Source organism: Herpailurus yagouaroundi, unplaced genomic scaffold (genome assembly GCF_014898765.1).
Source record: "Herpailurus yagouaroundi ecotype Mexico unplaced genomic scaffold, PumYag 160, whole genome shotgun sequence".
Taxonomy (NCBI): Eukaryota; Metazoa; Chordata; class Mammalia; order Carnivora; family Felidae; genus Herpailurus; species Herpailurus yagouaroundi.
In genome coordinates, this window is record NW_024412401.1 from 7,275,837 (window position 1) to 7,297,194 (window position 21,358).

Sequence of the window (21,358 nt, forward strand, 5' to 3'; positions counted from 1 at the left end):
AGGTTCCTGCGATTTTCCTGGAAAGGGGGCATGTCGGGGACACAGTCACTCAAGGTGGAGGACACAGAACAAGATGGAGTCGGCCGGTGTAGGTCCGCCCTTTCAGTTACACGAAGTTAAGAAAGTCCACCCCAAACACACATGCACATACCCACACGCCATCTGCCATACACTACCTATGTGTCAGTCCCCAGGCTTGAACAGTTACCAAAGGACATTGGGCCTGTGGTAACCATGTTTATTTCTTTTTTGCTTTTTCTCAGGAATTAAGAATTATGATCAGGTCATTTTAATTTGGGGCCGCAAAGCCCAAATGACAACCACAGAATTTTGCAGCAGGAAGAAACCCTACTGACTATCTAACCAGTGGGTCTCTCTGTGCTTCTGTGTGCATGAAAATGGGCTGGGGCACAGATCCTCAGCGAAGTGCCTTCTCCTCAGGTGAAGCAATTGTGTCGGAGGCAAAAGCTGTGGTCAGTCACCCTTGGGAACCTGTCATTGTGGCCTGGCTTCATTTCTGTGAAGATGCCTGAGCCTTCCACTTCTGGGGGTCCTCCTATTGGTCAAGAGCAAGGAGGAAGTAGGGGCAGGAGAGGAGTGATCTGTTTTGGGGTTTTGTTTAACTATGTTAATTTTGGAAAGATGACTGAACCAAACATTTCAGGAGTGACTTGGCTGTTATGTTCCCTGTCATTCTACATCCTAGCTCTGGAACGTGATTTGGCAAACATTCTTTATCCTGGCTTCTGACAGAGCCAAAATTAACGGTCCTTAATGACTCAACAAACAACTGAGAAAGTTAGGGGAAACATGACTTTACGAACCACTGCCAGTGCCATTTCCGGAATTGCCCTGCTCTCTGAGCTACAGAACGAAACCTCCGAGGTCAGGTTCAATTTGTGTCAACCCAGGATGAGTCATTCCTTTTATCCCAGCCAATTAATTCAAGTTCTACATTCGATTTAGTATTTTATTACAGAAAAATCCAAAAGGCTTCAGTAAGTGAAGACAAAGGGATATATCATGATCTCCAAAGTTCAGCAGATATGCAGAAGCACACTGCCGTAAATGCTGTGAAATTCATCCAGATTTCAGAGTTGATCTTCTAAAATTTAAGACCATACTGGGATTGAGTAATTCTGACGTCATTTTAACAGATCTGTAAAAACAAACAAAGCAAAATCAATCTGTTTTAGATAATCTTCAAATGTTAGAATACTGAAATGAAATGAAATGAAAAAAAAATACTGAGGGGCGCCTGGGTGGCGCAGTCGGTTAAGCGTCCGACTTCAGCCAGGTCACGATCTCGCGGTCCGTGAGTTCGAGCCCCGCGTCGGGCTCTGGGCTGATGGCTCAGAGCCTGGAGCCTGTTTCCGATTCTGTGTCTCCCTCTCTCTCTGCCCCTCCCCCGTTCATGCTCTGTCTCTCTCTGTCCCAAAAATAAATAAACGTTAAAAAAAAAATTAAAAAAAAAATACTGAAATGAAATGTAACAAAGTTATGCTTGTGAGAATGGCATCTACGATAACAATGTCGCTCTTCGAAGGCTATAAAAATTTTCACGTTTGGCTTTAGCAAACTAAAACCACTCTAGTCTGCTGTTCCAGAAGAAAGGGAAAATCATTCTTCTGAAACTGAGAAATAGATCAGCTAGTCACTATACCTCCCCTCCACCATTTACTCTGATTAAATATAACTAACAGCGCAGTAATGGAATATGGACTCAAAAACACGTCTTCCCCCCTCCCCCTTTCCACACAAAGGGGCTTTGGGCTGGTTTTACAGGTTGAAAGATGTAATCTTAAAAATGCAAATAATTAAATGCATATGTACCAAGGTAATATACAGCTGAATTAAATTGAATGTCATACATATAATACTGCTGGTGTTTTATTCCTCTTCCCACTCCACTCTTGCAAATTTTCTGCTTCTTAAACCATCCTCTCAGAGTTGAGAGGACACCATATAGCACTTAGTTAGATTAAAGTTTTAGATAAGAAGGAGAGGTATGGGGGGGGGCGCCTGGATGGCTCAGTCGGTTAAGCGTCCAATTCTTAGTTTCAGCTCTTCATGATCTCATATTCGTGAGATTAAGCCCTGTGTCAGCCTCTGTGCTCACAGCGTGGACCGGCTTGGGATTCTCTCTCTCTCCCTCTCTCTGTCCCTACCCTGTTCTGTCTTGCTCTCAAAATAAATAAATAAACTTTTTTTTTTTAAAGGAGAGTTATTGGGAGGGAGAATGTGTTGGAAATAACAATTTCCTTTTTTGAAATATCGTTTTATTTTTGATCAATAAAGACTGTGATCTTACTGTAAAATAAAATTGTGTTTGATTATAAAAATAATATATGAAAGTGTAATCTATGCCTATTGAAGAAAAAATGAAATGTAAACATGAATAAAATAATAATAATCACCCATGACTCTATATCACCTAGTGATAAACACTGTTGATATTTTAGATTATAGCATTTCCATATTTTTTCTATGTAAGTATATCTATCTAATCTTATACTTTCATAAAACTAGGTTTATGTTATGACTACTATTTGGTAGCTTGCTTTTTCACTAAATATATCCTGAACATTAAATATTCAACAGTTGTTTGTCCAGGTTGGCTGTTTACCCAGTGGCCCACATGACTCCAGTCTGAGTAATGTGACTCTTTAGTTGAATAAGTCTCTTTGGAGACAAAAGCCTTATAAACACTGAGGCAGAGAATACAGAACCCAGGTTAAATTTATTTATTTATTTATTTTAATTTCTTTTAATGTTTATTTTTGAGAGAGAGAGAGCACTAGCGAGGGAGGGGCAGAGACAGAAAGGGAGACACAGAATCTGAAACAGGCCCCAGGCTCTGAGCTGTTAGCACAGAGCCTGACATGGGGCTCGAACTCAGGAATGGTGAGATCATGACCTGAGCCAAAGTTGTACGCTCAGTCGACTGAGCCACTCAGGTGCCGCAAACCCAGTTTGGATTTGGAGGACAGAAATGTTATAGCCTTTTTTAGATTCAAACTAAAGCAGTGCTAACCAAGGCCCAAGGACTTCAGTCTATAGTTCTAAAGCTCTTTTTTAAACATTATCTTCCTAAAAATGTAAAAAAGAATTCCATTTGAACAGAATGTGTGTTTAAATAACCAAAGCAAACCAATTTTTTATTTGCATGTGAACTTGTAGTTAACACAATGATCTTCATACTTTCATAAAGAAATATCATTGCTCCCAGTGTCTTTATCTAGAAGATAAGGAAACACATACGGTATTTAAAACCCCCAAGGTTGTCATTAGGATGAATAAAAATAATTCATGGTCAACTGTTTTTGAAAAATACAAACAATATAGCAATTCTGGAGGGGGAAAAAAAAGAAACATCATAGCTATCTCTAAGTTGAAATAAAAGGAGGAAGGAAAACTTCTCATATAACTATAAAATATCTATTTATTGAAAGCTTATTAAAGCACGGGAATTTTATTTTTTTAAGTTTTATTTATCTACTTTTAATGTTTATTTTCAGAGAGAGAGAGCATGAGCAGGGGAGGGGCAGAGAGAGAGGGAGACAGAGAATCCCAAGCAGACTCCGTGCTGTGAGGTCAAAGCCCGACGTGAAGCTCAAACCCCATGAGCCATGAGGTCATGACCTGAACCAAAATCAAGAGTCAGACACTTAAGTGACTGAGCCACCCAGGTGCCCTAAAGTATGGGAATTTTAGAAGGAAATATACAAAAATATTAATTATAGTTATCATTGGGTAGGAGGATTACACTTCATTTTTTTCATATTGTTTATCTCTATTCTTTAAAATGAACTATATCACAATAAATAAATAAAATATAACACTTGTGATAGAATAAAAAGGTTTTTTTGTTTTTTTAAGTTTTAAAAAAATGTTTTTTAATGTTTATTTATTTTTGAAAGATACAGAGCATGAGTGGGGGAGGGGCAGAGAGAGAGGGAAAGAGAATCTGAAGCAGGCTTCAGGCTCTGAGCTGTCAGCACAGAGCCTGACGCGGGGCTTGAGCTCATGAAACGTGAGATCATGGCCTGAGCCAAAGTCGGACACTTAACCAACTAAGCCACCCAGGTGCCCCAAGGCTTTTTTTAATGATGATTTTTAAATTTTATTTATTTTGAGAGAGAGAGAGTGAGGGGGGATGCAGAAAGAGGAAGAGAGAGAGAGAGAATGAGAGAGAGGATCCTGCACTGTGAGCCCAGAGCCTGAGGCAGGGTTTCATCTCATGAACGCTGAGATCATGCCCTGAGCCGAAATCAAGAGTCAGATACTTAACAACTGAGCCACCCAGGTGCCCCTTAATGAAGATTTGTATTAGATCGTACTTAATGCTCAAAACCTAAACAACTAGCCACAGGAGTCCTTGATGATTGCTAAATTCTATCTAGCAGCTTGATTACAGAAAGCCAGTAACTGGACACAGCTTACCTGTTCTAGAAAACCCAACTGAACTTTACACATGTACTGGAGCCAGGAATTCCTATAGCTGCTTAGAGATGGCCATTTAGGAAGTCTCAAAATTGCAAATCTATTTCATGAACCAAGACACACTCTATCAAACATTCTGAAAAAGTTGGGTGTGGGAGCATACACTGAGCAGGGGCAGCAACAGTATCACAGGACCCATTCCTAGACCCCTTTTGGGCCTCTGCACCTGCTTTCTCCAAGCAACACACATCCCCAACCAGCTGGCACCAATGTCTGGAACTGATTGGTGGTGGTACATCCCCAAAGGTACAAAGTTTCACTTCCAGGATGGGGTCTTCTAACCAATCACTTCCTTAAGAATTTTCCTTAAGTCTCCCCTCCAGGGGACATCTAAGATATGGCTTCTTCCCTTCATGTATTCATAAGAACTTCAAGGATCCTTGGGCAGAAGCCATACATAGCCCACCATGTTCTGGACAGCTGTCCAACAGGTGAGTGCATATGTGGGTCATAATTCATAACCAGTTACTTTGTTTATTTATAGGTAATTCTCGCTAGGGCATTCTGTAACTGAAGTCAATTTTAACATATCCGTGTTAAATAAATGATCTAGCCACCTAGTTCTAGCACAATTTCCCATGAAAGATAAAAATCAAGAACTGGACAGCACTTCCCAGAAAAAGAGTAGGGGCGATTTTATCACATTTATTCTGTCTCTTTTATACTCAAACGTATACACAGCTTGATACCTAAACCCCAAACTACCAAGGAATCTCAGTGTGTGGCACATTTTTTTTCTTGGTCAGAGATGTGTGCTAAGACATACACAATCTGCTTCAAAATCACAAAGTATGCCATCTTGAGAGACGTACCAAATAACTGGCAACGACAACTTGGGGAAGTGGTTAGGGATTGAAAACACTCCCACTTTTCATATTACATATTTCTTGAAATATATGAAAATGTTTAATGAGCCTGTATTTCTACTTTTGTAAGCATAACAAAATTTAAAAACAAAAAGCATCACAATGTGAGCGACTTGAAGCTTTCCCACAATGATCGGGTACAGGGGAAGGATGTCCCTTCTCACCATTCCCTTTTAACATTGTACTGAAAATCCTAACTAAGACAAGAAAAGGCAATAAAAAGTACAGTTTGGAAAGGAAGGAATGAACGGTTTTTGTTCACAGATGACATGATAGTCCATGTAGAAAAGCCAAAAGAATTGAAAAAAGCATTCCTGGAATAAGTGATCATAGCAATGATTATTGCAGAATACGAGGTTAATTAATACACAAAAAGCAGCATGGGTAACTCATATTTCCATCATTAGAGTCACAAAAACTTTCTTTTGAAGTCTGGCCCACCTTTGAGAATCTGTAATACGATCGTCAAGCAGCTGTGGAGTCCCTGAGAAGACTTGGCAACTCCTCACCAATCCTCTGAATACATAGGAAATTAGACATATAAATCTTGGGAAAAGTGGAAACTCCCCAGGCCTCCTTTTGCTGTGACTCCTCTTGGGTCTGCAGGCACTCACTATCTCCCACCACCCACCCCCCCATGAGAATGAACAGTTTCCTTTCAGGTCCTTGCCCATACCCCCCCAGCAACCACCACCACCATCACCCATAGCCTTCATCCTCCACTTCTTGTTTGTAATTGATTTCCCAGGCCTCTCATAAAATGGCTAATGGCCATAGGAGTCTAATCTAGTATTGCCTGTTGGCAACCACAGGCCTCATGCTTAGTCAAAGATGTGTGTTAAAACTAAACTGTTACCCAGAGTTCTCAAAACGTGTGGACGGAGCATGTTGGAGATGAGGTGAGGAACTTCTGTGCTCTTGGGTATGCAAATCATTTAACACAGTGCATATTGCCCAGGGGGGCCAAGAACACATTCTTCCATGATGCCCAAAAGAACAATACATTGTATTCAAGGAGGCCCCAACTTGCAACCAGTGCAATAAATGGGGAATTCACGACCCCTACGCTTGAAGAGTCCCAAATACAGTTAATGTCTGAAGATTCTGACTGTTGTAAAGAGGCGAGGTATTACTGTTCCTGTGGTTCCTTGTGATTTCTTCACCAAATCAAGTCCTGCTGCTCAAGCTCTCACTTGCCTCTGGCCTTTCTAGCTTTGGCACTCTCCTGTTCTCCAGCCACACTTCCTATCTCTAGGGATATAAGAGCAGGAGGTAAGCATTATAATGCTCAGGTCAGCTGCCTATGAGGGTTGCTGCCACAAGACTGCTTATTGAAGTTGCTCAAAATCCCCTCTACCATCCTTACAGTGTAGCCCTTCTTCTTTTTTGTTTTTGATTTTCTTAAATGTTTATTTATTTTTGAGAGACAGAGAGACAGAATCCGAGTGGGGGAGGGGGCAGAGAGAGAAGGAGACACAGAATTTGAAGAAGGCTCCAGGCTCTGAGCTGTCAGTGCAGATCTGACATGGGGCTCAAACCCACGAACTGTGAGATCATGACCTGAGCTGAAGTCAGACGCTCAACCGACTCAACCACCCAGGCGCCCCCACCCTGCCTTTTTAAATTTTTTTTAATGTTTATTTATTGTACCCCTTCTTCTATGCATCCCTTCAGGGCCAACTACTCCCAGGACATTGGCCCCCTAAAGGTTCTTGCTTGCTTTCCTGGCCAAGCGCACTTTAGGAAGCAAGCCCTAATTGTTCTGACAAAACATTCTGTCCATTCAGAAGGAACTCCCAATGGGGTCCTTGGAACTCATGTCAAAGGCCTGCCAGATTGCTGCCAGCCAGTTCCAGGAAGAGCCTAGAAGTAAGAGCCTGCTGATTCCTGTACCTCCTCCCCTACCCCATATTATATGGTGACATGTGCACAGCTTACAATGTCCCCATTCTTCTAGTGACACCATTTTGATAGACTTAAACAGCTTCCTCTTCAGACTAGCATTTGTGGATTTGTGACATTCTCTGCCAAACCATAAGGTGACCTCAAATGGCAGTTCTTCTGGCCTGTGTACATTTCTAGAATCTCTAAGTTGGCCAGCATAATTACAAACCCCAGAATATTGATAAAGACAATGGAAAGTGGAGATGGCGAATGGTAGATGGCAAATTATTAACAAAGAACAGCAACATGTGGCACCTGGCTGGCTCAGTCGGAAGACCACACAACACTTGATCTTGGGGTCATAAGTTCGAGCCCTGGGTTGGGCGTAGAGTTTACTCAAAAATAAAAGAATATGTGAAGTCTTAAAAAAAAAAAATAACAGCAAAAGAAACCTCAAAGTTTGCATCTAAACTAAACAGAAGCTTCGTGAAACTGAATCTTGTTAAGTTTACATGTGTAATTTAATAGAGCATAGGGGTACCAGCCTGGCTCAGTCGGTGGAGCATGTAACTCTTGATCTCAGGGTTGTGAGTTCAAGACTCAAGATGGGTGTGGAGCCTACTTAAAAAAAAAAAATAGTGATTGATCATAATTTAATAAAGCACAATTCCATCTTTAACAAGATAGAATTATTTCTACTTTTATGCCTATGTAATATGCCAGACATAATCACATATACATAAATATTTTGAATAATGAAGTATTAAAAATGCAGCAAGCTGGTGGCAAAAAGGATGTGTCCATCTAGTGACTCAAGGTGAAATGAATTTCATGAAAAGAAAGACAATATAGTGCATTGATTAGAAGCACAGCCTAGGGGTTCCTGGGTGGCTCAGTTGGTTAAGCTTCTGACTCTTGATTTCAGTTCAGGTCATGATCCCAGAGTTATGGGTTCAAACCCCATCTCAGGCTCTGGACTGAGCATGGAGCCTGCTTAGGATTCTCTCTCTCTCTCTCTCTCTCTCTGGGCGCCTGGGTGGCTCAGTTGGTTAAGTGTCTGACTTCAGCTCAGGTCATGATCTCGTGGTTCGTGAGTTCGAGCCCCACGTCGGGCTCTGTGCTGACAGCCTGGAGCCTGCTTCAGATTCTGTGTCTCCCTCTCTCTCTGCCCCTCCCCTGCTCATGCTCTCTCTCCCAAAAATAAAAAAACATTAGAAAATTTTTAAAAATTTCTCTCTTTCTCTCCCTCTGTCTCTTTCTCTCCCCCTCTGCCCCTGTCCCCCACCTCATGCATGTGTGCTTTCTCTCTCCTCAAAATAAAAGTAAAAAGAAGAAGTAGCACAACTAGAATCACCCAGATCTATGTTAGATGCCAAAACAGTATTCAACTTGCAGGAAATGCCTCTAAGAGAAAGTAGGAGGGAACCAGGAGAGGCTGAGAGAGCCATCAGACTGTAATGCAGGCCTGGGAGTGAAGAAGAGAAGGAAGGAAGGGGGGGGGGGGGTGGAAGCATAATAGTTCAGTGTTTTCTTTTCTTTTTTCTTTTTTTAATGTTATTTTTGAGAGAGAGGAAGAGAGTGCAAGTGACGGAGGGGCACAGCGAGAGGGAGACAGAGGATCCAAAGTAGCTTCTATGCTGATGGCAGAGAGCCCGATATGGGGCTCAAACTCATGAACCATGAGATCATGACCTGAGCCAAAGTCGGATGTTTAACTGAATGAGCCACCCAGGTGCCCCAGTTTACAATGTTTTCTGAGGAAATTACAGCAAGGCTGTCAGGGAGCACTCAGGCCACCAGAGAAGTCCTGCGTCTCCAGAGAAGGAGCCTGCCCTCATATCTCTGCTGTACTCCATCACCGGCATGGGCAGCCATTAGCCTGGCTGCAGCTCAAACACATGGGTGGATTTCAGAACACGGCGGGGCCCTCAGTCAATTGGAAGGATATCTGAGATATCCCTGGAAGGATATCATGGCCACCACACTTAGCTTCCTCTTCGGTAAGACAGGGCAAAATCCATACTCACCTCCTAGGGCAGTTGTGTCACTCAGAGGAAGCAGTGGTTACGAACACTTTGTAAATAGTCACGTATGTAATATGTAAACTATTCACACAGGACTACGCCCCAGTCATGAGTGTGGTTCCCATGCCACATCTCTGTCTGCCTCCTTCAATACAAGCCTAAAGCCGTGGGCTCTACCACCAGTCTGACTCTGAACCCCTCATTCTTCTGGGCTACCCAACCTGGTTACTTCCTGGCCCACCGCCGTCCGGAAGCAGGAATGGAAAATGTAGACCTTTGGCTCATAGCCAAAAACATCCTCAAATAGACAGAGCCAGCTTGTGGCTGTTGGGTTGGTCCGGCCCCATGATGCCCCACTTCATGAAGCTGGACGTTGACTTCTTTGCTTCTGGGCACGGCAAGTTCTGCAATTTAACACTTATTGTACTGAAAGAGCCAGACTCTTAGACTGTGAGAGGTCTACATCTATTTTTATTTTATTTATCTTCAAATAGGTACTGTGTACATATAATCTGATGTACAAAACTTGCAAAAGGAAATTCAGTGAGAAGTTTCCCTTCCCTTCTTGCCCTCTAGTTACAAACTTCCCCTCCCTGGAGGCCACTAATGTTACTATTTTCTTGTGTACCCCCTCATATATTTTATGTATATTTATTTATTTATTTATTTTGAGAGAGAGTGCACGCACACACACGCATTCAAGCAGGGGAGAGACAGAGAGAGAGGGAGAGAGAATCCCAAGCAGGCTCCATGCTGTCAGCATGGACCACGATGCAAGGCTCGATCCCACAAACTGTGAGATCGTGACCGGAGCTGAAAGCACGGGTCGAATGCTCGACCAAATCAGCCAACCTGGTGCCCCTATGCTTATAATTTCTAAAACGGCTAAGAGAAAGTCCCTCAGAGGGCACCCACTTTTCAGACTAAGCCAACATTATTTGGATACACTACTGTATTTATCTCATTTCTACCTTATGGAAACCACGAGAGAGGTAGGAAACATAATTTTTTCAAGGTTTTATTATAAATACTTTCAAATATGCAGGGAAGCTGAAAGAACTGTTCAGTGAACACGTACACACCCACCGCTTAATAATTTGCTGTCTTTGCTTTAGTTATTGTTTCCAGTATGTTGTGGGGAAACCGTCCAGATGGTCTAGGTAATTTACTAGAAGTCTGTTGACAATGTGTGTTAGTACTTTCTTCATCTCATCACACGACTTTGCTAGGGGGGAAAGGTATTAATGGTTTGTTGCAAAGCCCTCAGATGCCATCTTGCCTCTTACTGACTCCTTTTCTAGTCCAGCATTTCAAGCAAAGTCCAAAGAGATCTAAGTTCCCTTGTGTCTGCATGTGGTCTGCACATAAGCCCCAGAGAACAAAAGTTCTCTTTTTTCCTCGTAATTTCCCTGCCCTTTGGTAGCACGTGGTGCTATGCTTCCCGACCTTAACCTCCCTTGGTTCAAGTCTCCATTCTTTTGAAGAATGAAGAACAGGAGCTTTTCAACATGCGAGAAAAGGAAACCAGTCAGGCCAGCATGCCCATCGATCTTCCTTTACGTCAACAGCCTACGTGGACCACCACCTGGCTACTTACACTGTGGTTCATGCATGGATCAGCTGTATTACATCATTAAAGTCCCATCTCAGACCCATCCAGACCCGGTGGGTGAAAACCTGCATGTTAATGGTGCCCAGGTGATTCCTAGCCATATGCTAGACCCCTACCTTCTCCCTTCAACCAAAGTTAGAAAGGAGACCAAAGTAATTTGCTAGATAAATCCCAGGTGAAGATGAAAATCAATTAATAGCGTTTATCTTAAGAAATACATTTCCTCGGGGCGCCTGGGTGGCTCAGTCGGTTGGGCGTCCGACTTCGGCTCAGGTCATGATCTCATGGTTTGTGAGTTTGAGCCCCACGTCGGGCTCTGTGCTGACAGCTCGGAGCCTGGAGCCTGCTTCGGATTCTGTGTCTACCCCTCTCTGTGACCCTCCCCCACTCGTGCTCTGTCTTTGTCTCTCTCAAAAAATAAATAAACATTACAAAAAAGAAATACATTTCCTCTTTTGTTTTATTTATTTTGGGAGAGAGCTGGCATGTGCAAGTGTGCGTGTACAGGAGCTGGGGAGGGACAAAGAGAGAGGGGGAAAGAGAATCCCACGGAGCTTCTACACTTAGCTTGAGGAGCTCAGTGAGGGCTCAGTCTCACCAATAGTGAAATCATGACCTGAGCCAAAATAAAGTCAGACGCTCAACCGACTGTGCCACCTAAGCCGCCCCCATTTCCTCTTTTTTTTAAAAAATCTCCTTTGCCTCTTCACTCCCCTTCTTCACAATCTCCAGTGCCACTTATTGAGCCCCTATTCTGTAACAGACACATTATTTTCCTAACCCTCAGAGCATTTAAAAAGATATTAAGAAAAAAAAATTTTTAACATTTATTTATTATTGAAAGACAAAGAGAGTCGGAGCGCGAGCAGGGGAGGGGCAGAGGGAGAGGGAGACACAGAATCGGAAGCAGGCTCCAGGCTCGGAGCTGTCAGCACAAAGCCCAACACGGGCCTCGAACCCACGAACCGCGAGATCATGACCCAAGCCGAAGTCGGACGCTTAACCGACTGAGCCACCCATGTGCCCCTTAAAAAGATATTTTTATTCTTCATGTGCACATAAGGCTCAGAGAGTTAGAAATACAAAGTTAAACAGCTGTAAATGTGCAGCATAGATGTGTCCCTTTCAGAGCCCTGCTGCTCTCTTTCCCCTGCATGACTCTGGCTCTCAAAGTCCTGGCAACTGCCCCTTCCTAGACCTTGCCCATCTGGGCCAGAGGCCTTGTGTTTGTGTTTGCCTGTCACCCAAGGTTTCTGGATTTGTCTCTCCCTCTCCACCCCTTTCTCATGTCCCTTTCACTGCTAGCTTACCTGGAACTTGTTCTCTCAGCTCCTAAGCATCAAGCAGCTATTCTTATTATCTGGGAATAGCAGGAAACACCTGTGCCTTGTAACTGTGGTCCTCTATGGGCGGCAGAGGAGGGAGAAGTGAGAACATGACAGGCAGGTGAAGAAGTCCTAGGGCAGGTGGGATGCACTGTGCCAGGGCATGCCCTGTTTCAATCCAGATAAGGAACTCCAGTGACTGCTAGGCATATGGTACCCATGCTGGGTAGAAAGATAAAATGTGATCCCTGCCCTTAAGGAACATTAATCCAGTAGGGGAGCTGGGACCTGGACGCATAAAAGCCCACTGAGGGAAGCACCTAGAAGCATAGAGGAGACTGTTTCTGGTGGGTGAAATTCTAGAAGACTCCACAGAACAAGTAGCATTTGAGGATCGCCAAGTGGAAAGGCAGGTTGGGAGGGAAAAGGGGTGACAGGAAAGGGGAGAACATGCGGAAAGAGAGAAGAGAAAACGTCTTTGCAGAGTGGCAGGCTAGAGTCCTGTGTGGCTAAACCATAAAGTATGTTAGAGGTCAGTAGAAGGAGATTAAGGAGGTAGGTTGGGAATGGCTCATGGGAATCACTGAAGTTTGAGAAGTGATATGGTCAGAAGTGGACAATTATGTTACCACTTTGGCACAGAAAATGGGTCAAAGCAGAAGCAGACAGTGACCAGCTGAGGGAGGTGACCGATATATACCTAGAATGAACCTCCGAGAACATGTAGATGAGTGGCTTTCAAACTTTTTGGCCATGAAACCCTTTCTGCAAATGAGATCTTGCTCAGCTGTGTAAACAAAATGGATTAAAGTTAAATTGCTCATTCCCTGTCATTCTTTCTCTCTGAGCGGATTCTGCAGGGGCTTCTTTTTTGAAAATCAGTGATCAACAGAAATCAGCAAACTATAACCAAATCCTGCCTGCCTCTTGTTTTTGAAAATAAAACTCTATTGGAAGACAACTATGCCCATTTGATTATATATTGTCTACAGCTGCTTTCATGCTATAATGACAAGGTTGAGTAATGGAGACAGAGGCTATTTGGCCATGTACAGAAAAGGTTTGTCAAGCCCTTATCTAGAGACTTGCTACTCAAAATTTGGTCCCCAAACCAGCTACGTCAGCCTGCACTCATTGTCCCTCCATGCACAGAGAGCTCGGGGTAGGGAAGGTTGATTTAGGAGTCATTACCTTGGAGGAAGTAATTGGAGTTAGGAGTTGTGCAATTTGGTGAAGGGTCAAGAAAGAGTCCAGAGAGAAAAGAAAGGAGGGTTTCAAGGAGAAAACCTTAAAGAACACCCAGTTTTAGGGAACTGGCCAAGAGAGTCAGAAGAAATCATGGGGAAAGTGCCAGCTCTCACTGGCGCCAGTAAATCTTGACCCATTGACCTTTCTAACGTTTTTGATGAAAAATCGGAACTCTTCCTCTCTCTTCCGAATGCCTTGAAAAGCATGAATTTTAAGAACCGAGGACAAATGATACAGGATATATATACTCTTGTTTCCCATTGTATAAAATGCGTCTGTACACCTCTCTCTGTACCTTCTTCATGGCAGTGTTTTGAGGGGATTAATATTTAGTCTTCAAATGTAAATTCCTCTCTAAGATGAAATGTACATAATGCTGTGTTTATCAGACATCTGTAGAATATGGTCCATTCCTTGCCTCATTTAAAGGCATATGCTACTTTTTATTTTGACATACACATCAGGAAGATTACCAGACAACTCAAATGCATGAACACATTTTTACAATCCCAGTCTTTACGCACCTTGTCTGCAGACAACCTCTTACTTTCTTTTTTTTTAATTTTTTAAAATGTTTATTTATTTTTGAGAGAGAGACAGAGTGTGAGTGGGGGAGGTGCAGAGAGAGGGAGACACAGAATCTGAAGCATTCCAAGTCCTGAGCTGTCAGCACAGAGCCCAACCCAGGGCTCGAACAGTGAGATCATGACCTGAGCCAAAGTCAGATGCTTAACCAACTGAGCCACCCAGGCACTCCACATTTTATTTATTTTTAAATAATTTAAACTTAAATAGCCACCATACCGGACGGTGCCACTCTAGAATCTTTCAGCCACACCTGAAAGATACACCTTCATTATGAAAATTAAGGGAGTTGTATCATCTGTTACTTTGACTTACCTCAAAACAAATGACTTAGCAAATGTTGCCTGGCATTTCTTTTACTTGTAAGAAATAGACTCTTCAGGGAATTTCCAATGAACATGATTGATGTACCAGCTACTTTAGTAGAACTCGCAGAAGGATGCAGAAATGAAATGGTGTCCTTCACCATTCTAAAGGAGCCTGGAATCTATTGGAGGAGAAAAGATTGTTAACAATTAAATCCACTACATTGAAGATAAGATAATCTAAATAGAGAATCATGCCCTGAAAACAGAGCTGAAGCTGAAGCTCATTCAAACTGGGGGTGTGGTGCCACTAGGCACCAGGAAGCTCTCAGAAAGGAGGTGGTGTTGAAGCAGGGTCTTCAAGAATGAGTGAAGAGCAAGGAAGGGAACCATATTGGCAAAATGGAGGATATATGTGGGGAAAGCTTAGTTTAGTGAGGCTGGGACAGAGGGTACACTGGAGGATGGAAGGAGATGAGGACAGAAAGGTAGATCTGTGAGATCCTTGGAAAGCATACTAAGGGGCTGACCTAGAACAGAGGTGAGCCACTGCACTTGTGGAAGGGAGTGAAATGAAGGGTATTTGGTGGAGGCGGTGGCAGACAAAGAGGCCGGAAGCAGATCAAGGCTTGGTGCAATGAGCTCAACAGTTTAACCTTTATTCGTACAGTGATGCTGGGGAGTCCTTGAAGGAGATTATATGGTTTCTGGGAGCAGTGTGAAGGATAGATTGCAGCAAGATCACCAGAGGATTCAAGAAATATTTAGAAAGGGGTGTCTGGATGACTCAGTCGTTAAGCACCTGACTTTGGCTTAGGTCATGATCTCACGGTTTTTGAGTTCGAATCCCACATCGGGTAAGCGCGAGCCCTGCTTCAGGTGAACACGAGCCCTACATCAGGTGAGATCATGCCCAGCATCGGGAGACCCCGAGCCCCACACTGGGTGAACTCGAGCCCTGCTTGGGGTGAGCCCTGCTTCTCTCTCTCTCTCTCTCTCTCTCTCTCTCTCCCTTTCTCTCTCTCTGCCCCTCCTGGGATTATTTCTCTCTCTCTCTCTCTTTCTCTCTCTCTGCCCCTCACTCACTTGTGCACTCTCTCTCTCTCTCTCTCTCTCTCAAAAAAAAAAAAAAAACATTCAGGAAGGACAGCTATTTTGAAAGAAGAGCTAGTTTTGTCTGCTTTCATGGAAACCTTGAAGAAGTTTGAAATCTCTAGGAAGCCAGAGGTGGGAAAGCAAGTGTTCCTCAGTCTAAAACTTGTCTATACCTTCCTCACGCTGAATGTCATGGGTAATTCTTTTTAAAAAAAATTTTTTTTTCAACGTTTATTTATTTTTGGGACAGAGAGAGACAGAACATGAACGGGGGAGGGGCAGAGAGAGAGGGAGACACAGAATCGGAAACAGGCTCCAGGCTCCGAGCCATCAGCCCAGAGCCTGACGCGGGGCTCGAACTCACGGACCGCGAGATCGTGACCTGGCTGAAGTTGGACGCTTAACCGACTGCGCCACCCAGGCGCCCCTGTCATGGGTAATTCTGAGATCCTTCCTAGAATACAAACTTGTCCCACAACATAGTTTGACTTTCCTTACCAGTGTTTTTGGCCTCTACACAGGACTATGGCGCTCACTGGAACGTTCTCAACTAGTGCAGAGCCATTGGTAATAGAACCATTTCCCAGTCAGAGAATCATGACTTTCTGGCACATCACTAGATTGGGTTCCTGGTTGCTCAACTCCGCTTTGTCTCCATTTGGCTGAGATGGTAGAGAGCAGAGGTGGTGACGGGTAGGAGAGAAAAACAGGAAGAACAGATCAGAAACGGCAGTAGCAGTAAGGCAGATAGAGGGCTTTGTGTCCTAACAAGTTCATGTCCGAGTGGTTAACAGTATGGGCTCCAAAGCTGGACTGCAAGGCTTCCAAATGTTTCCCTGCCGATAGCCATCTGGTGGAGCCTGCAGTGAATATTTAACCTCTGTGTGTTTCAGTTTCCTTGCTTAGAACATGAAGAGAATGTAATAGAACCCACCTCTTGTGAGTACTACCTAAAGGGCTTACAACAGTACCTAGCATATAGTGAGGGCTCAATAAATATTATTTATTACTATCACCGCAAAATGAAAAAGATAAGCAAGTGCGGACTTTTTTTTTTTTTTTTTTTTTTTTTGCAAGTGCCGTTTTTTCTGGCTGAGATTGGAAGACTGGTTTTAACTTCAAATGCATGTGCTGATAACATTTATGAAATGTCTAGATGTCTCAAGTGTCAATATACAGTATTAAAAAGAATTATTAGGCCCATGTACAGTACTATTAGTAATTTCAGGGAAACAGGTATCTAGGTGAAAGTTCAGAAAGGAGTCCGTGTCATTGCAACACAAACTAGACCAAAGTTCAGAGCTAGATAGAGTTGCTAAGTTATCTGACCCGTTAACCTTTTAGCACCACAAGGTGGATGTAAAACTTAACAGGACGTGACTCAGATCTAAAACAAAGTTAGTCCCGCGCACAATCAAAAGTTGTGCAAGAGAAAAAGGATGAATGTTAAATGTCACGATGATGTGGTGATATATTGCTCAAGATACTGGTGTGCAATCTATCTTGTCAGGAATCACATCATCGTCTCACTTGAAAAAAGTTTTCTACTTCCCCTGGACACTTTCACCCCCCGGGTTATCTCCCGAAGTACAGTTGCCTTAAACCAATAGGCAAAGAAAATCTTTCCCAAGTGCTCTGAGTTTATGATTTCCCTTTTCTAGACTCTGTCATCAGGGTCATAGGAGTGTGGATGAGGGTCCCAGATCCCCTGAGGGATTGAGTGTTTATGAACTTAAGAGGTGTTCAGAAGTGATTACACCTGGAGCCTGGAGCCAACGGTCACAGGGTAAAGACAAACTATTCTCATAAAATTGAGAGGAGTTCAGAAGAATCACCCTCATGAAGCAGTCAACAACATACGGGGAGGCAGTGCGGTGTGGAAGGTAAGTAGCTTTAAGGTCGCATCCATGTAGGTTTTACTATTGGCTGTCACCTTTGCAAATGGTATACTGTATATGCAAGGTGATTCACTGCAGAACGGTTGATAATAACAGGTGACTGGAAATATACGAAGTGCCTACCAATGGGGGATCAATTAAATAAATTATGGTATGACCCCAGAGAAAGTTATCCAAGTGGAAAAACAAGTTACAAAGTAGTGTGTCAAGCATGTTACCCTTTGTGAAAAACACAAAAAGGAGGAAAGCATTCTCCATTTTATACCTGCTTATTTGAGAAATAGAATATCTCTGGAAGAATATTCAAGAAACTAATAAGAATGATTGCCAATGGGAGGGGAAGTGGGTAGCTGAGAAAAAAAGATTGAAAGTAAACTATTTTTTAAGTTTATTTATTTATTTTGAGAGAGAGAGAGAGCATGCAGAAGGGGCAGAGAGAGAGAATTCCTAGCAGGCTCCACATTGTCAGCTCAGAGCCCGAGCAGAGCCTGACATGAGGCTTGAACTCACGAACCCTGAGATCATGACCGGAGCCAAAATCAAGAGTGGGATGCTTAACCGACTGAGCCATCCAGGCACCCATAAAACAATGGTTTTTAAAGAAGAAGTAAGGGGCTACACCTGGAGATAACAATAGGACCTATCACCTAGGTTTGTGTAGAGATTAGATGATCAAATATAAATGTACATTAAAAGATTAAATTTACATTTATGTTAATGGTACTATGTCTGGCACAGGTTATATATATATGGCCTGACCTTCTACAATGGTCTCTTACAGAATCCCACCCCTCACATCCTATTCTATTCCTATTCTATTCTATCAGTGTAATCCTCTGCCCACAGCCCTTAAAGATGGCTCAACTCACTCATAGTAAAATCCAAAGCCTTTGAGACATCATCTGGCTACCTTTGATCTCAACTCCTACTCGTCTCCTCCTTATTGTGTTTGAGTCACACACCGGCCTCCTTGTCATCCCACAAGCATGACAAGCTAGGAAATTATAACATATTTCAAAAAATGAGACCTCAGACCAAAAAAAAACATTTTTAAAGAGTATGAAACTTGTACAACACAAAAACACTTTCTCAAAGGACTGAGAGAGAGAGCTATGAAACCAACAATTAGAGAGAAAGCATACTTTGAAAAGCACACAGGATTATTTAATAAAACTGACAATGTAGTAACCCAAAAAGAAGGTATCCAAAAATAAAAGATCCTAGATCCTCAGATCACAAGACAATAAACTGAAAAATTAATAACAAAAAGATAATTTTAAAATGCAAACCACCCATCCTTATATGGCTTTCTGATTTTCAAAAAAGGCACCAATTTCCTTTCATTCATCATAATTTCAACAAATTATGCTGAAATAACTAAATCTTCATGTGGAAAAATGAATCCCAACCCTTAGTTCACAACACACACACACAAATATTCTTTTTTAAAACATTTTTTTAACATTTATTTTTGAGAGAGAGAGACTACAAGCAGGGGGAGAGGCAGAGAGAGAAAGGGAGGCACAGAATCTGAAGCAGGCTCCAAACTGTCAGCACAGAACCGGATGCAGGGTTCAAACTCATGAACCACGAATTCATGACCTAAGCCGAAGTTGGACACTTACCTGACTGAACCACCCAGGGGCCCCTACACAAAAAAGATTCTGATCACAAACCTAAATGTAATAACTAAACCCATAAAGCTCTTAGAGGGAAACATAAGCATGACTTGAGATTAGGCAGAGGTTTCTTAGGACACAGAAAGCAATGACCACAAAAGAAAAATGAATAAAGTAGACTTAAGGTATTTTAAAGAGTGCCTTGGTGGCTCAGTCGGTTAAGCAGCAGACTCTCGATTTCTGCTCAGGTCATGCCCAGGGTTGTGAGATCAAACCCCTCATCTGGCTCTGGGCTGAGCATGGAGCCTGCTTAGGATTCTCTCTCTCTCTGTGCCCCTCTCCCCCACTAGCACACTCACACTCTTTCTCTAAAAAAAAAAAAAAAGGATTAAAAATATTTTAAGAAAACCTATTTGTAACTTTCCTCTGAATTTTCTTCCCATTGATCAGTAAACACAGAAAGCAGGCAAAGAGGAAAAATAGAAAAAGTTTTCCAAGGACAGAGTGGTGATACAGAGAGAAAAATAAATAAAGGGAGCAGAGTAAATAACAGGGGAAAGGAATAGGAGTCAGAGGCAAAATATGAGGGGTAAGATGGGAAAAGGCAGGTTGGAGGAGGGGAATCCAAGCGGAAAGCCGGAAGAAAGCTTAAACAAGGTGATACATAAAGGGGGCAGGATATTGCCTGACACAAAGGATACATAGTATCCAAATATATTATTAACTATAAATCAGCTGGAAAATTGAAAGGCCAAGTATTTTATAACTGTTTATTAAATAAATGTCTAGTTGTTCTGGTGACACATAAAATGAATTGATTGTAAGTATTCTGTGCTAAGCTAGCTTTGCCATTTTTTCCATGATTCTATTCTTATTGTAGCCCACCATTGTTTCAGATCTATCGTTGAGGTAGCAGGAGATATTTAGGATGTAACTGGGTTTCTCTTTTTCTGGTAACAACCCCATGAGAGGCAAGTGAGAGCCTTTTGCTGAAGGGGTTTTTAAATCTTAAAAACGAGAACAATTAAGGGATGCCTGGCTGGCTCAGTCAGTGGAGCTCATAACTCTTGATCTCAGAGTTGTGAGTTCAAGCCCCAAGTTGGGTGTAGAGTTTCCTTAAAGAGAGAGAGAGAGAGACAGAGAGCAATCAAGGAATCCATGTACTTAATTGGCTACATAAAAATTGCAGGGCTGAAATTCAGTCTTTATCTAATGAAACCAAAGTTCACCATTATCACGATTACACTCGAGGTTCCGTACTGAAATGTGGTGTTAGATTAGACTGGAGCATTTCACTTCATGGGAAAGTCCATGCCTCAGTTTCCCTGTGCAAGTTGTAAAATGCACAACCAATTAAAAATGATTTTAAAGCATTGCTCAGACATAAAAAGCAGCATTCTGAAGAATGAAAGGGGGTGGAGGTGGTGACTACTAGATTTTTTCCCATGAGAAATATGTCCAAAGACGCCAAGTTGACGATCAAAAAGCCACCTACTGTAAGGTGGTAGGAATTACCCACTTGTCTTGGGGTATAAGTGGGCCTTTGATCACCCACCTGCCAGTTGCCATTCTTAGCACCACCCATCTCTTCTCAGGCCAACATTCCCCTTCCCCAACTCAAGTCTGCTGAAAACGCACTCAAGCTTTCTGTTATTCTTCCTCAACCCCAATCTTTACAGTTTACTAGCCTTGGACCTGTTAATCATTGACTTGGCATGAACTTTTTTACCCCTTGGGTTGCAAAGTGCATGTCCTATGTCAGCCTTAGTAAAGACTTCACTGGAATTTTCTGGAAAGCCCATCTTTGGCTGTCATATGGCAATAAAACAGAACAGAATTAGGGTGCCGGGGTGGCTCAGTTGGTTAAGCATTCGGCTCTTGGTTTCAGCTCAGGTTTGTGAGTTTGAGGCCCTCGTGAGGCTCTGCATTGACAGCATGGAGCCTCCTTGGAATTCTCTCTTCCTCTCTCTGCACCTCCTCCTCCTCCTCTCTCTCTCTCTCTCTCTCTCAAAATAGGTAAATAAACTTAAAAAAAAAACAGAACAGAATTGTGACTGAAGAACTTAAATCATTTCTGGAAGTGTTTTATCTATAAATTGTCAGCGTCTTTTTGACTTATGCAACCTCAGCTCTTTTGCACATAAGATCACAAAGATGCTTCTGTGCAGAACGATATGATGAGAGAAAGAGGAATGAACGTGCCAGGAACATAAAAATAAAATATACTTAAATAATTTTGTTGGTCACTATTTTCACAAGAAACAGATATAGCTGACAATTCTATATTATTTGAAGGACACATCAAGCCCAAAGCTTTTTATATTATTGTAAGGAAATAGAATAAACTCAGTCATACCACGTCATGGGTAATTTGACAACTGAAGTATGTATAGT

General features: G+C 42.5%; 1 long non-coding RNA gene across 1 annotated transcript; it reads right to left on the minus strand.

Annotated features, from left to right (window-relative positions):
* Positions 1 to 956: 956 nt before the first annotated feature.
* LOC121034505 (uncharacterized) lies at positions 957 to 14,530 on the minus strand. Its single transcript, XR_005792468.1, has 2 exons — positions 14,363 to 14,530; positions 957 to 1,159 (listed from the first exon to the last, which is right to left on the minus strand). It is a non-coding gene; the product is annotated as an uncharacterized LOC121034505 (long non-coding RNA).
* Between the last annotated feature and the right edge of the window lie 6,828 nt (positions 14,531 to 21,358).